Raw genomic sequence first — 18,114 nt, 5'->3', positions numbered from 1 at the left:
TCTTATAACAAAATTTATGTAAGGGTTCATGTCGACTATTATCATGTCAAGAAATCAATTAGTGAAATAATAATTTAATGGTGATGTAGTTTCATCGATCGGATGGAGTGAGGAAAATTAAAAAAAACTTTCTAAATATTGATGACAGCCAGCAATATATATATATATATATATATATATATATTTATACATATATCTGAGATCACGGACGTGCGTAAAAAAGAAAATTGTGATGAAAGTGGACCAGTGTACATTTTTTCCTGGGTGCATGCATGGTCTTACATGCATAAAATAACATTAATGTTTGGTCCATATGGGAAAAATGCCAAAAACGTGGTTAATGGACATGATGATGACCTCATTCATGTACGTACGTAAGTTTGCTCTCCCGCAATTTCGAGGAGAAGATTGATCATGACGGAGTACTTGATCTCGATCTACAACGAAGCATTGAAAAAAGTAGGCATCCATCTGAACATCTTCTGGGCGCTAGCTTAAGTCAATCATTTGAACATGATGCAGATTGATTGAGATGGTACCGTGACCAAAACGTCTGAAAGAAAGAGGCCGGATTCTTATTATATGCATGTATAGCTTCAAGGAAACAGAGGCGAGCATGGCTAAACTGTTTTGAATATGTAATCATGATGACTTTCTGAGGCCTCGTCACCTCTCAACTGCTACGTACCTAACTGGCCGGAAATTACAAACATATATTACACTCATGCGCGCCCTTTTCTATTTCCTTAACTTCCACCTAATCAAATGATCATGGCCGGCTTCAATGTAGTTTCCTGGCTTCAATGTAGTTTCCTGGCTTTATCCTCTAAGTTTCCTGTCCTTCAAAAAGCATGACCCACCCAGCTAGCCCAAAAGATCAGTTCCCTGGGTCAGCTTGATTATCAATATTCGATACACAAGCATAGACTCTGCACGAGACTCATGGATCAGACGAATCAATTAATATGATTGTATTGCACGTCATGTAAACCGTACGTAAGTTAATGTTAGATACATGGAGATCATCAGATAAAAATTAGCACCGCTTGATTATGAATAACCGATCATGCAGGACTCATGTTTTCAGCGCGGTATAAAAAGATTAATGGAGGTTTTGAAATCGAATTTTATTCTTTGCTCGATCTATATATTCATTTATTTATTTAGATTTCATGTTTTTTATATTGCGATCCGTTGTCTTAATTTATATTCGATATCTTCCTTCGGATTTCACCTTCTCTCATGTGATCAATCTTGGCGACTATATATGTATGAATTGATCTCTTCTAATGTTGATTAGGGTTGTCGTAAACAGTTTTCCGAATTTCACCATAACCTTGACCAAATAAGATTCGATCCAGTTTATTCCACTCAAAAGTGCCACGTGGCACCAGAAGATACGTATGCATGGACCAGATCGAAGATATTTTACCTCCGAGATTTGATGTGATTCTTTGATTTCTGGGTGCCGGCCGGCCATGTAATTGAAAGGAAGCTCATCTTGTTTTGAAATTACCTTTTCTTTCAAAAACAAAAAAACAAGGGATCGAAGTGATCATTACTCAATAATCAATGAAATGATAGAGAAGTAATTTACAGTTAAATTTAAATTAACTCTATTGGAAGATCATCTTTTTGTCCCTTAATCAACTACCTCAATTGGTGATCATGATCTAACCCACCCCCCCCCCCCCCCCCCCCCCCCCCCCCCCCGGGGGCGGCCGCCCGCTGCAATGTAAACGTAATTGTCTCCAAGGGATTTATTCAAACTTTGAACTTGGACTCCGTGCGCTAATAATTAGGAACATTCGCATGATCACTCAATTAATCCATTGACAACAAAGAAAAAGAAAAAGAAAAGAAAAAGCTGCACGCGCCAATACGTGAGTAGCTTCGTCGTAAGACCGGTGTGTTTACCTCTGATGATCATGATATTCATGATGAGGCCGGTTTGTCCCTGTTAAAATTCAGATAAATATTCCTCTTGGCTCTTACGTATGTGTGTTTGGAGAGAGAGGGTTTTGGAACCTACACTTTTCTTTTGGAAGTAGCAGTACTTTGGAATTCAAATAAAATGTAAAGTAGTTCTTAAAGCAGTATGCCTTTATCTTTAATATATAGCCATATTTATAAAGGATGCAACTGATACATTCGGCCTCTATGCTTTCCAGTTTGCAAACAAAATTATGGTGACACTGACCGCTCTAATGTCTTAATTAAGGGCACCCTCAAGGGTGTGTTTTCTCAAGGATTAAGAAATGAATTACCTCAATTTTCACTCCTCCAATTTGAGGTTGGGATTTTTAAATTTTTTTTTTTTTTTTGGTGTGCTTGTTATTACTAGTGCCGGTTGCCTGCAATGGTGTAGTACCCAGGCTAACTTTGGTTTCCCTTGCAGGTTTTGTTCGTGTGTTCTTTTTATAGATATTGCCCATGCATGCTAACTTAATTGGTTCAGGGCTTGTGTCTTCCGCACGTATAATTGACCTTAATTAGGGCTTTTGTCCTCCGCACGTATAATTGACCTTAATTAATGCCTTAGTAACAGTATGGCATATTTGATCAAATGCTTTAAAAGTTTGATCAGACTGTCAAATGCGAATGCGTAAATCTTAAGTTGGAGACTAGAGATGCCATACTTGCCAAAGAAAGAGGATTAATACCTATATATTGAAATTAGTTTCTTCGTATCAATATAGATGAAGAGATAGAATCTAGAAATCCTAGTTCCGACACTCTTATTCTCAAACTCTCTCTTAGAAATTTTTCAAATTGCGGGAGGAGGCCCCTCCTCCTCCTCCTCCTCGATCCTCCTCTTCCCTTTCCCCTCCCATTCCTTCATTCTCTATCCATTCTTTCTCTTCCTTTCCCTCTCTCATTTCCTCCCCTTTTCATCCCTCATTCCCTTCTCTTCTCCCTGATCACCTTCCCTAATTTTTTTTGTTTCCTTCAAGATTGAAAAGACAGATCTATAGTTTTTTGACACCTGTTGTGACACGCGAGCAACACAAGATGCTTCCTATGCTGATTGTTGGAAAAATAGTGGCGGATCACTAGATCAGATCATTCAGATTTGACTTTTATGGCTAATTTCAAAATCTACTAGAATATATATAAACTGTAATTAATTATTTTCACATCTATTTTTTAACTTTCATTGTTGTTTCCTTTTGTTTAGTTTAAAAAATAATAATAATAATAAAAGATCGCTTTTTTGACGTTTTATTCGTAGAGGTTAAGTCATTTCCTCCTATGGAGGGTAGTATATGAGTTTCTATTTTAGACAGTGTACTGTCTCTTAGACTGTTTGTCTATAGAGAGTTACAACAGTAGTTAAGACATATCAATCACAAGTGTGTGCTAGTGAAGCTCCGAACGCAATAGTTAACTTGTGATTTGGGAATTTATCTACATATCAAGTTTTAGATGTAATCTTTCTGTGATGAATATATATTTATATAATATAGAGGAAGAGATAAGAGTTTCGGCCGACTTTTTATTCTCTTTATCGGAAGGCATAAGGTCATTAATGCCTAGTAGCTAGTCTCCTTGCAAGAGTTTTCTGACGCATATAGGGTTCTGATTAATTAGTAAAGGGCCTGCCATATATATTGTTTGCTTGTAATGATTCTCAGCTTAAATTTCGTGCACGCACCCACAAACTCACCGTCCAAGGAAACAAGGGAGAGATCATTGGGAGGAGTTTAGTCTCTGCAAGTGCCATGAACCACCGCTCAAAACATTCGTGAGGAGATTGGAGGTGCTTTGAAAAGGGTTCGTCCAGCTCGTGCGTAACCTGCACAAAATAGTCAAGCCTCACAGAAAGATCGATAAGAACCATGTATATATATGTTTGTGTGTAGATATTTTCTTTTCGTGTCATGTGTGACTGTGAGAGAGATCAGAAAGGTCAGCCCTAAACAAACAGCCTCACCAAGTGGCGCAGTATGCATTAGAGAGTGAAGGGGGTTTCTGCCCAGGAGAGAGGGCGCCTATTGCAGTATTTGATGCACTAGGTGCCATCTCTCCTGGAACAGAAACCCTCTGTAACAGCTCTATATTTTTCCTAGCTAGCTGCTGATCTGAATTATGATCATCTTCAAGGCGAAAGTATTTATAGGAAAATATGGGTGTTGTAGTACATGTTCGAGTGGCATAGAGAGGGGGTGGTACTGACTACGACGAGCATGAAGATCTGACATGAGCCGAATCAGAAATTAGAAAATTTGTGGAAAATGGTACTGGGCGGCTCAACGTGGGTCCCTACATGTTGATAATTTCCCGTTACGTATAATTCATGGGAATATGCAGGCGTGAAATCTGACCCACTTATAATTAATTACCCCTTAAACCAATGAAAACTCATTAGGGTATCTGTTTTAACTTCAAAGATAAAAAGCAAATCAATAATGCCGGACGAAAAGGATTCTAAAAGCAGAGCTATTATTGTGATCAAGCTGTATTTGTCCTTGGCCAGGAATCTCCCTAGCTAATTGGGAATTGAAAGGTCGAGGATGTTAATTAATTCGTTTCGTTCCACCATTTTTTCTCTGCCAGCGCAGTGGGTAAAAAAATGCTGAATATATCGCAAATCTATATACAGAGACGATGAAAATCACTGTAACAAGAAGCAGCAATGGCATCAGTTTGTTAATGGGTTATGGTAAAAAAGGAACCAGTTTTCGTTGACGTGAAAGCTGCTTCACTCATTCTAGTGCATGATCATCTCTTTGCGGAAGGTGCATGCGTGCGTGCGTGCGTGCATGACGATGTATTAATGATAAATGAGCCTTTGGCAAAGGTGATCAGGAGTTCAAAGCATGAAGCTTAATTATAATAATAATAATAATAATAATAATAATAATAATAATAATATATTAGCTAGAATGGAAATCTGCTGACCTTGTTGTCTTGGTTACTGATCATCAAGCACTTAAATGGGGTTGGCTAAAATTCAGATTCTTGGGTCTGATTAAGCTAGCTAGTTGAAGTATTATTAATGGAACTCACTTTAATGCATGGGTTTGGCTAAAATTCAGATGCTGGATTAATGTGCATGAATACAGTTTGATTATATATATATATAAGAATTAATTCCCCTGAATGCAGTTGATTAATAATAATTACTTGTTGGATACAAACCAATTAAAGGCGCAGATTGTTCTCATGATCAATCCTATTCAATTAGTTGGTGGATATATATCAGAAACCATTTATCTTATGTTACGTTAATCATCTTCTTAGACATTTCTCATCTAGACGGCCTCGTCAAAGACTTGGGTGTCTCCGAAATATCTTTATCCCCAGGCCAGTAATTGTAAATTAGCGTACGTGCTTACAGCGGCCTGTCGTCGAATCATACTCATAGATATTACCTTTAAATTTGGATGTCATCACGGCTCGAATTCTAATTGGTCCCAGCCCTAATCAGACAGACCCAAAAATGCGGAAGTTGGGCTATCTTTAAATCCAGAGCCCGCCCACAAGATGCCAGGCGTTTTTATTTATTTATTTATTTATCAAATGGTACTAAAATTGAAATATAAAAAATTATGTTATTTCTCCTCTATAAATATATAATTTATCGTCTTAACTTGTGAATTAATTAACTAATTAGAAGATTCGATATGGGTTAAATATTTCTACATCGCAAGCGACTGACAATAAAGGATAATATAAATATATATATATATATATATATTAGTGTAGTGCTGTGGTCTTAATTGAGTTGTGAGGAGTGAAGAGATATATAGATCATCATGAATTGGTCCTACGTCAATATTTCGCTATCTTAATTTGGTCCATAAGACTATAAGTTTGAAAGGGAACGTCCAAGCACGAGGCAGGACTTGAGAGACATACCTAATTATATATATATATGGTTACGTTCGATCTAGAATAGTAACATCCATGCGTACGTATGATGTATTTCTTACTTCAAAATCTGACCATCCAATTTGATGATCATCATGACTTTCCTCATTAATCTTCATGTAGGCTGTAGCCACACATGCAGTATTTATAGAACTCAAATTATTGGTTCAATACGGCCAGGCATGGCGTGAGAAATTCCACAAGTTATGGTCATATATAGCACCATCAACTCCAAATTCCACAACATGCATGGTCTGAGAAAAAACGGGGATGATCAAGACCTTCCAGCTTGATTTGTCTTATGTTATAGACAGCCTCTTTAATTGGAAGCAGCTGCCTCGCAATTTTCGTTCGACTTAGACGTCATTGTTTATAGACTTCCCCTCTTTTTCGATGAAAAGATCATATATATATATAGGTAATTTCATGAAAAGGACATTATGTAGATTATAAGAATACTAATCAAATTATCTCATCTCAGCATTACAATTTTTTTATATTTTCACATAATAATAAATAATTCAACTTTTTTAATTTTTAAAATAATAATAACAATATTTTATTCAACTCATCTAAAATTATCTCATCTTATTTCTGAATCCAAGCCACACATAAATCAAAGTTTGACCAAGGTATGCTCGAAAACAAAAAATGGAGAGAAGAAAGAAAGAAATTAAAAAAAAAAAAGGATTAACCGATCATATAAGAGAAAGAATCTCCCTCAACCAAAAGAATATCCCAATTTTCTTTACTCTACGTTTAAGTACTTCACATATATATGCTTAAATATTTTCTTTATGTACGCCACACTAGGCTATATATATATATATATGTTATCTCCAAAACAAGATCTTTAGGCTGCGTCTGGATGTTGAGCTAAGTTAAGTTGAAATAAACATTAAAAATTGAATAAAATATTATTAGAATATTATTTTTTAATATTATTATTATTTTAAGATTTGAAAAAGTTGAATTATTTATTATATTTTGTGTTGAAATTTGAAAAAATTTATAATGATTAGATAAAATGAGTTGAAATGGATTTGGGACCCAAACTAGCCTAATTTCTTGTACTCCTCTTGCCTTTGCTGTATCCTCGAGCCAAGACTAAAAGAAGGATTCGCCTGGTTGAACAGTTGTGGTGCAACCTAAAGCAAAATATCATGTAGTAAAATGAAGATATTAACTACAACATAACTGATAAATTATCTAAATTAAAAATAGAATAACCTATTGTTTTGGCATAAAACATCAAATATTAATTTTCAAGTGTAAAAGGAGAAGTTCAACGTCGTCATTGTTGAAGATATTATATGTCAATATCACTGGCCCTTCCACTCAATTCCTCGGACAGCCCAGAGAAGCAAATTATTTATTAGTTGGGTAGAAGTATCATGATGAGCAACTTCACGGAAATGGATGGGAAATTTACTAACTCGTGATATTGTTTAAAGTAGAACCGGCTAACTCTGGGGTCAGGGTCTATAAATACACGGAAGAGATGATCAGGTATATAGTAGACATGGAGAGCGGAGAGAATTAAGCAAGAAAATATAAAATGGGTTTGGCGATTCTCGTCGCAAGGGAGACGGCACAAGCTGTTGTATGTAGTAGTAAATATGGCAACGCTTGCCCAGCTAGTGCATCTTCTTTGTATGAGGAACCCTAAACCTCGGTCTTGGCACGCAATATACATATATAGTCTCAGAGAGAGAGACAGAGAGAGAGGGAGACCCAAGTTATACTCGGGGTCTGGTACGTACGTCCCTATATATATACATACACGATGGGGAAGTTGAGTAGACGGGAGGGGCGAGAAAGCAAGAAAGATAAAATGGGTTGGGGGATTTCGTCGCAGGGGAGACGACACCTGCTGCGGTTGTTGCATATAAATGGCTATAACCCAGCAGCAGGTGCCATCACCCTGCGACCAGATACCCTGCTACCTGATCTTGGGCTGTCTTTATTCATAATCTTCTGGTTGTGCCTACGTATAATCATCGTACTGCTTGGTGTTTTCCCTCTTCTTTTCTTAATTTCTTAATTTCTTTTTTCTTTTTTTTTTTGTGTGCAGGAAATTAATTCGATCGGTTATAACTCTTAAATGCATACATGACATATACATTATCTACGTATGTCATATAATTACAGACCATAACGTATATAATGTAGGTATGGCTGTCAATACGATTAACTTTATCATCAATTTTTATAGCTGCAGGTAGTAGACGTGGTGGTTGACGTGGACAAGTTCTGAATGAGAAAGCCCCTTGTTGTAATCGATCGTAACTTACAGGATGTGATTATTGCAGATTTGCAGAAACAAATATTGGAATTAAACCTACACCTAGAGGTGCAAGACCTAGAGGATCATATGAATGACCATGATTCAGACTCTAGTTTTCACAACCAATACCACAATGGTGCTCTATTTTGGGAGTTCAGTTTTCGAGAAGGACAACATGAAGACCTAGGATTCAGAGTTGATTTATTGGATTTTTCTGGGTACTTGCAAGTTGAAAGTTTCATTGATTTTTTTGCATGAAATTGACCGAATTTACTACCATGATAAAGATATTTGAATACATACAATCATCCATAGAGTGAAACTCTATACTAGTCTACAACACTTATTCTGACAAAAATAACTTAGTGAATAAAGTAACTATTTTTATTGAAGACATATAACATTTTGAAAACAAGAATAGTGGTGAGGTTTTGGAGTTTGAATATGAAACAACTTTTGAGGCAATTAAATATATTATTTTTCTTGGAGATGAGTTTTTTTTTTTTTTTTTTTTCTATCAAATTTTCCTTTGCAAAATATTGCTTTTGGATTTGAGATGTGGGGAAAAAAAATTTGATTTTAGAGTTTGACATGTTCAATGTTGTTCAATGTTGATATTATTATTATTATTATTATTTTGAACTGATCAAACCAATTTCAATCTTGCCATGATCATGATTGGGATGGGACTACAAATAAAAGAAAAGAAATATGGGTTAATTAGACATCCAAAAGGTCAAGGTAATAAAATTTTGAATTCTTGAATATTGAATTCTCTCTAATCTAGTGACAATGATACAAATCTAAATTGATATTAGGTATCCAAGTCTAGATTCTATATTGATATCAATGAGTCAATAACCCAATTGAAAAAAATAGATTTGTGCAAATATGCTAGCTAGGAAACAATAAATATTCATTGTATTGAAGTAATATCTCTTGTTGTATTTTTTTTTTGTTTCACAAATCATCTACTTACCTTATTGTTGTTATCTTAAGAAATAATTTATTTCAAATTTTAGAAATGATTTTGATTTCAATTTTAATCAAATTTTGGCAGGATTATTGTTTAGTCATGGATAATAATTTTGATTTTTTCTTTTTGTAGCAATTCTAATTACTTTAAATTTTATTATGAATTAATATTTTTCAAAAGTTTATCTTTGTGTTGTATACTTTTTCAATCTCAATTATTAATTTTTGTTGAGTAACCAGCCTTCAGGACAATTATAGCTTGCATCACGTGTGAATAGACTCGTGAATTGACTTTAATTGCGGCTAGCCTTGCCTCTATATGTGAGACGACTGAATTGACCGTAGTCTGAAAGGAACATTATAATTTAATAATTATATATGTACGGCTTTAAGGAAACAAAACTTATGGTTTGACTGTTCTGAATCCGCATGGTATTACTCACCTAACCATATGGAAAAAATAAATAAAAAATCATTGCGCTAGTATTACTTGAATCATCATTCTCTCGTAATTGTAATTATTATTATTATTATTATCATTATTATTGTTGTTGTTGATACTAAACAAATTAATTTTTTTTTTTATTAATGATATTAAAAGATTTGCAGAGAAGAATCGAATCTAAAATCTCTTTTATAAAAGTTAGATTGCATGTCATATAAATCACATGCTATTGACATATCAAATTAATTGTTGTGACTTGTCTATATATTTAAATATTTCGGTCTTTGCAATGAATAATTAAGGTGGTGCTGTACGTTGCGATCAATATTGTGCTACAAGTACTTTTAAGTTCCTGTCTAGCTAAATATTAATCCTTGGAATTTCATCTACGTTTCGGCATATATAATTTATATATATATATATCATACAATAATGCTAAACCCACGGATGAATTGTCTCGAGTATCGTCACCCTTTTTTTTTTTTACTTAATAATTAATAAAGATTTTTTTTAATAATGTTATGATTTCTTCTTAAAATATTTAAAAATAAATAAATATATATATATATATACAAAAAAGAAAAGAGAAAAAAAAGTTTTATCAGTGACAAATCTCGCGGTACACCATTAGCACTACTTTAAGGCAGCGTTTGGTTATTAAGCCTAACCCAACTCAATTTATCTTATCTAATTATTACGACTTTCTTAACTTCCAATACAAAATATAATAAACAATTCAACTTTTTAAAATTCTAATTCAATTTTTTCAAATCTTAAAATAATAATAATATTTTAAAATTTTATCTAAACTCATCTTAACTCAACCCACTATCCAAACCGAGCCTAAGACTCCGTTTAAGAACTCATATGTTTTGAGAATATTCAACTGCTATTTATTATTTTATAATTACTTTTTACTATTTTTTATTACTATATATTCATTATTATTTAATATTTTATTATTACTTTTTTACTACTATTTATAAAATATCTAAAATCACTTTACTATCTAAACGAGACCTAAATTATAATATTTGAAGAGTTCAACTTAATTGCTCAAGAGCATAATAAGTGAGATCAATAAGTACTTGTCTCTGATATTTTAACTTCTTCCCAGTAGCAATAATATTAGGAAAATGTTAAATTTATTTAAGAAATATATACTTATAAAAAATTTAATTTTTCATATGTCAATAATAAATATGTTGAAAATTATGAAATTTAAATTTTAAAAAAAAATTAATAAAATAAGTCTTATAAGTAAAATTATAAATATATATAATACTATTCATAATATTAATTAATTATGACCGCGTTATAAAAATGATATTAAATAAAAAATAATTAAGGAATATTTAAGCTGCCAGCTGCATGCCATGCATGGAGTAGTCCAACCAAAATTGGACGTTCCTAGCTGAGCCTACTTGACCAGTCAAACCCCCAAGCCAATTAAGTACTCCATTCTAGGCCTTCAATAAAATTATCCATCGTGACAACGAATTTTCACGCAACCATATATCAATAACAGCCCTTCCTCCCGGTCAGTAAACTAGCTAGTAGCTGGGTTTGTGCTCGACTCAACCCGATCAAAACGTCCTCAATTATGGTGCCAAACTGAAAACTGTTTAAATTTGAATTTTAGATAGAGAGATATATATACACATCAAAGAAGAGGAATTGAAAAGAGAGAAGTGGTATTGAGATCGAAGGAAAAGATCTTGAGCTGAGAAGGAGAGGCATCCCCAAGCCTCAACCTGCCCAACACCACCATATTCACTTTATTGAGCCTCCAAATCCATGAACCACACGTAACCGGACCATGATTCGACCCGTCACCGTCCATCAACCAAATTTTTCAAAGAAAAAGAGAGGAATTGTCGACGTTGTGGTTAGAAAAAAGAGATAGAAATCATCTGGCGACATCGCAATTCTCATGGATTCCCTCGACTTGTTACTGAAGGCCAACGATAAGTTTTCTCGCATGCTATTTATTAGCAAAATAGGAAAAAAAAATTAGCCTTTTCTTTTTTAACAATTCTAATAATTCAAATTTTATCATAAATTAGTATTTCTTCAAAATTTTCTCTCTGTATTTTATATTTTTTCAATCTCAACTGCTAATTTTTGTTGATTAACTAGTTAGTTTTCAGGACCAATTCTATATTGCATCACAATGTGGAGAATAGACTCATGAATTGACTTTAATTTGGGCTAGCTGGCCTTCTCATTACGTGAGAGGACTCATGAATTGATCGACCATCATGGTCTGAAAGGAAGACTATAGTTATATGTACACATTCAAGGAAACAAAACGTGTGGTTTGATTATTGCATGTGAATCCGCTTATCATTCATCACCTAATTAACCACGTGTGGGAGGGAAAAATAAATAAAAATCTTTGCACTAGTATTATTAGAATGACCATCGGCGTCGTAAGTCGTCGTAATTATTATTATATTTCTGGTCTGCAAGCTGCGTTTCTTTTGGATGGAGTAGTCGACGTTACTAGCTAATCGAGTCTACTTGGCCATTCAACCCCCATGCATGCCAAGTCCATCATGACAATGAATGTTTCACGCAACTATATATATATATATATATATATATATGTATGTATGCTAAATCATATTTGTGATTATGTAAATGTTGCGCAATTTAAAAAAAAAATTAATATAAGATTCACATGAAAAAAATTAACTTTTTAACTGTAGATTCAACTTTTTTTCAAAATAATTACATTACGTTTACATATTCTATAATTATATATAACATTCCTCATATTAATAATATCCCTTCTGCCCGGTCGGTTTGATTTCATGTCTACTAAATATAAAAAAACATTATAAGTTTCTTTTTGAATAATAAAATCAAAGGGAATTTCGGCCAGGACCGGATGAGTACGTCCTGAACATAGTTTCGTATGAGTCAAACTTTCTAGATTAATATAAAAATAATATTTAATTACTCGATAAGTTAGCTAGCTAGTGCTTTATTAATGTACCTAGTACTTTAACTAAACTTTCGTTATACCCAACATTAATTAATCCGATAACCCCACTCTAGGCCAATTCAAAAGTGGTTACTCTCTATATAAAAGAAAAACAAAAAAAAAAAAAAACAAAAGTTGTTACTCCCATTTAATTAATTCCTTCGTAATTTGTATGTATCTTTCAAAAAAAAAAAAAAGAAAAAAAAAAAAAGAAAGATTGGTATATGTATATATATGATCTTGTAAATGAATCTACGCAAAAATAATTATATATAAAAATTTTGTATATATATACACGCACCATCAACGAAAATGATCCACCGACAATAGAAAATCATTTCAACAATAGAATATCTTCAGTACTAAAGCTAAAGCTGATCATTCTATTCGTGAAATTATATAGCCTTCAAAACATTCATACCTATTGTATTCAAGGACTTGATTAATTTGGAACTATTCAAAAATAACGGCAACATGGATGACCCACATGCATGCTGTGCTCAGACCCGGAAAAGACAATTTCAATAATGCAGTACAAGTTCATGACTAGCTAGCTAGCAATAAATTATTATATTTATTCAAAATGCTAGCTACAAATTAACATGATAAGCCTAACGAATCAAAGTAAATAATATTATATATAATTATAAAGCGTATAAATATTATATAATTATTTTAAAAATATATATAATTTATTATTAAAAAATTATTATTATTTTTATATATGCTTCATATTTACTCTTTTTTTCATAAAAATTATGCAATACTTGCTAATTTCACAACTATATCTTGTTTTAAAATGCGGTAGTCGGGTCGCTCTCTACGCGCGAGGTTTCGACAAATTGTAGCTAGCTAGCCGTAATAAAGTTAATTGTGACAAATTCCTCTACAAAACTCCAAAAATACGTTGGAAATAGCTTAATTATGATACAAAGTCCTCACAGATTATCAGTAAATGCGATATTTCAGTTATAAAAAAAAAATGATCAGGCTCTGTCAGGACTAAGTAATAATAATTTGTTATTGTTAATTAATGTTTCCGGCCACTTCAAACTCGAGCTATATATATATATATATATCAGCTTTGCTACATATAGTCGCCACATGTAGTTGGCGTGCAGTCGGCTGTACAAAATGAATAAAAAAAATTATAAAATTTTTTTTTATATTTAAGGAGACTTACATGAATTATAAAAAATTATAAAAATAATTTTTCCTTTTATGGAGATTCCGTGTTAATTTTTTTTTACAGCCGACTACACGTCGACTGTATTTACCGACTGCAAAAAATATTTCTCTATATATATATATATAGTTGGCATACTTAAGCTATTCCTATAAGTTAATTATATATTAATTTCATGAATACGTGATCAGTGTATGGAGACGGCAGCCGGGAGAGCCTCGGAACTCGAGCGCTTAGCTTTTGAAATTTGAAGGATACAATCGGAAGGGCAAATGTTTGGTTGACAAAATGATTTTAAAATATCTCAAATTAATTATTATTGAGAGGTTTTATTATTTTTTTAATTTTTTATAAAAAAATTAAATTTATTTCAACTTATTTCATTTATTTAAATACATATTTTAATCTATTTATATTTAAATACATCTTAATAAAATTTATAAAATATTATTATTTACAGATAAATTCAAATCATCTAAAATGATCTTAATATCCAAAGGCCGCCTTAACCCTTTTTTTAAAAGATTTCTTTCATTTACAAATTATTTGGTGTACCTTATAGATTGAAATTTGTAACTAGTCTTGATTTCAAACCTGTTATGCGTTTTCTTGCCGGTGATCGTGATTAGCATGCATGATATTACATATTGTTCCTTTTAAGACGGTGTGTAGAAAAGATATAATGTTCAAACCATAGCATCCGGCATATTGGAACGAGTGAGGTACGGCTAAATTGATTTTATCAATAATAGTGAAAATACAGAGATAAAAGAGTTAATTACTTTTTAAAGATAGATTATTATTATTATTATTATTATTATTATATTAAAAGATTTGAAAAGAGGATCGAATCTATGATCTATCTTATGAAAATTATGTCTCGTGCTATCTAAGTTATATATTCTTAATCTTTTAAATATGGAATTGAAAGGCAGTCAATTTGATTTTAATTTAAATTTTTTACTATTGCTTTAATTGATTTTGGAATGAATCTTAATTGTATTCGCGAATGACTAGTTCCTAATATTTATTTTGAAAAGTCCATCGAAAGACTATTCTCTGTAAATGAAACTAGGATGAAAATTAGCTATGAACTCAACACAGCCTAGATTCATCGATCCTTAATTAATTCCATTTACTGTGAAGGTTTTGGGTTAAAGAAAAACGTGATCATGATAAACGTTAATTAATCTGCTTCTAGAATTTTCTCCCTTTGAGTTCACAATGGTCACGCATGCTTAAGCAAAATATTAATATACATGAATTATCTGGACCAGAACTAAGACACGTCTCGATCGTCATGCATAGAACTTGGTTTATATTGAGGCATCAATACTGATGATCTGGCGATTCATCATGTTTATATGGACTCACGGCCAATTAATGCAATTAATTATTTTGGAGGCCGGGGTTGTATTTCGTCATGATCGGCCACGTCACCCCATACTTCTCTCTCTATCACGCACACTATAGATATTTGCTGACATATATGTATATAAAATTCTATACATTATATTATTATTATTTTTTATTTTATTATATAAAATATGATATATTTATTATTATTAAATAATTCTTTATTATCAAATAATAATAAATTACAACATCTTCCGGTTTCTATCGCAGGGGCACTGGTCATGGTAACTAGTACTGCACGGTAATAATTAGTAATTACTAGGTACCATCTCTCCTCTACAAAAGTACCCTCCAAGTTTCCAACCTCTACGTACCGTACGTATTACTTCTCTCTGACACACACATGTATTTATTTTAAAAATTTTATGTATAATTATTTTTACATTTTTTTTATACATTTTAATAATTTAATTAATTATATATTAAAATAAAATAATCTAATCAATCATACCAATAGAATATATAGAAAGTACATAAAAATAATTATATGTAATATTACTCTTTTCTAATACATAATACATGTTTGAATCTGATTTTGTGTGTTTTGCCTGTGTGGGTATAGGCTTTAGTTAGAGAGAAAAGTAATAAAGTAATGCTACATATAGGCAAAACACACAAGATCAAGTTTTGTGGTTCAAACATGATTTATGTATTAGAAAATGCTTGTGTGCCCTCTTTCCATGCCTTCTCAAAGTAATTGCCGATCACAAAATTTTTTTATTTAATAATTAAGAAAGTAATTTTAAATATATTGATATATTTTTTTTATTTTTTAAAAATATTTAAATATATTAAAAAATTTTGAAAAAAATAAAATTAAAAATAAAAAAAAAGTATGCATACGGTCAAAACGAGAGGTGCACTCGCGGCAGAGTAGCACCGCTCGTATGCATTTTGTGCCGGTTATTGATCAGCACGCGCATGAATTGGACCTAACTTTCTAAAGCATGCCAGCTTGCCTCCAATTAATACGACCTCTTCATGATGGCCACTTTATTGATCAGCCGTTCGCTTTCAGAGATTAATCCTCTCACTCTCTCCCTTTATGAGTATTCTTGTACATATCCCCGTATTTGTGTGTTTATTGTATATATAGGCGTAACCACGGGACCACGGGTGGCATTTCTAAACCCGCCCGAATATGTCGAAGTAGTTGGGCTCTCATTGAAAGCCTATTAATCGTCGAAATCCCGGAGTGTGATGTAGCTGATCAAGGGAGGGTCCAACTGGAACCGGTATCAGGTTTTGCGTTTTTATTTTCAGAAAAATAAAAAAAGTAGCCAAGGGTTATATTGATCTATATTTTATAGAGTCGTTTCATTTTGGGTTTTTATTATATATGTAGGACGCATGCAAGCAGTGATCTGACCACTCATTTAATTAAAGATTAACCAGCTCCAATGATAATATCCGCTGAATTAAATCAATGCTCCGTATCTGCCGCTCGTTAGGATTGACTTCTATATAAAACTGCGTAGTAGTTCAAGTATAATAGGCTACAATAATTAAGTTAGGATGCCTTATTTATTTTAGGATTTCAGCCAAATAATTGAAGGGATCGGAGAATATTCCTATATATGATAAAAATAATACGCACGTACCATATTCATGTTTTGATTAGATAAGATCATCTCAATTATAAGCTGTAGCTACCTAGCTAGGACGAGGAGGATCTGATTATATATATATATATATATATGTACTCTAATATTAATCTATTAATTGGTATCACAAATCCTAAATTAGAAGGTCTGATTTCTCATCCTTTTAATTTTCACCTGGCCTCATTCTCAAATAGTAATTAATGGAGTGATCAGGGTCATAATTAATTAGTAATTAATTCTCTATATATGCCCTGTTTATCCAACAACGGCCACTACATATGTCAAAAGGCTTTCTTAGAACATTTTTGTCAGAAATAGTCTTTTTTATCGTAAAAATTTGTTAGTCTTGTAATTGTAAAAGTTTCAAATCCAAATACGTCATTGGCCACATTGGGCACTAGTACCATGCTTTCTTCTTTCTTTTCTATATATATATATATTATACATAATATATAATATATATTAATATAAAAATTTTATATGCAATCACTTTTACGTGTTCTTTGTGTATTTCACTGATATAATTAGTTGGGTCTCATTTTTTAATATAAAATAAATATTTTAGTCAATCATATCAATAGAGTATGTAAGAAATACCTAAAAATGACTATACATAGTGTTGGGTTTTTGCTCCATTGCATTTGTCTCATATGGATGGGATGTGAAGGATGAGCAAAAGTCCAAGGCTTATAAAATGAGGCTTAGGCTCTTTGATCAAGTGCACAAGTCAAATGCTTAGTTAGTAACTTTTTACTCTAGTTAAATTCCTCTATTATTTTTTTTTTTAAAGGGGAAGATGTGTGAGTTAAAATTTTGCTAGTGGAAAAATATTTGTGAGTATATATGGGGTGAGCAAAAAAATTGTGTGATTGTACCAAATTTTTATATAGTGAATTTTCTTCTTTGGTCTTGTATTTTTTTCCGGTTTAGGAGTTTTTCAAATAAAATGTTGTGTTATTATTATTTCTATATTTTCTTATTAATCATGCAAATGGTAGATCCTAAAGGGTGAATTTGGGAGGTCCAAATGTTCAATAGTGGTATCAAAGCTTATGTTCTTTTGGTAAGGATGGAGTTTTGGTGTGGTAGTATGGATAGATATTGTCTAGGGAGGTTCTGTCTAGAAGATTGAAAATTTTAAGTATATCCATTGTGACCCTTCAATCTTTCCTGGAAACTTACTTAGTGAGGCATTATTCATTTATATGGTAAAATTCATCAAGGCAATGTCAGGAAGTAAGGTCTCAAATCCAATCAAATTTGATGTGGAGAAATTTAATGGGAGAATCAATTTTGGCTTGTAACAAGTATAAGTCAAGGATGTTTTGATTCAATTAG

At 32.4% G+C, this 18,114-nt stretch overlaps 1 long non-coding RNA gene across 1 annotated transcript; it reads right to left on the bottom strand.

Moving 5' to 3' along the window:
• Positions 1-1,748: 1,748 nt before the first annotated feature.
• LOC122305679 lies at positions 1,749-4,071 on the bottom strand. Its single transcript, XR_006241203.1, has 2 exons — positions 3,935-4,071; positions 1,749-3,796 (listed from the first exon to the last, which is right to left on the bottom strand). It is a non-coding gene; the product is annotated as an uncharacterized LOC122305679 (long non-coding RNA).
• Positions 4,072-18,114: the final 14,043 nt, after the last annotated feature.

This window comes from Carya illinoinensis, chromosome 3, assembly GCF_018687715.1.
Source record: "Carya illinoinensis cultivar Pawnee chromosome 3, C.illinoinensisPawnee_v1, whole genome shotgun sequence".
Classification (NCBI taxonomy): domain Eukaryota; kingdom Viridiplantae; phylum Streptophyta; class Magnoliopsida; order Fagales; family Juglandaceae; genus Carya; species Carya illinoinensis.
The sequence above is the reverse complement of the archived record's forward strand: the minus strand, read 5'-3'. Positions and strand labels throughout refer to the sequence as shown.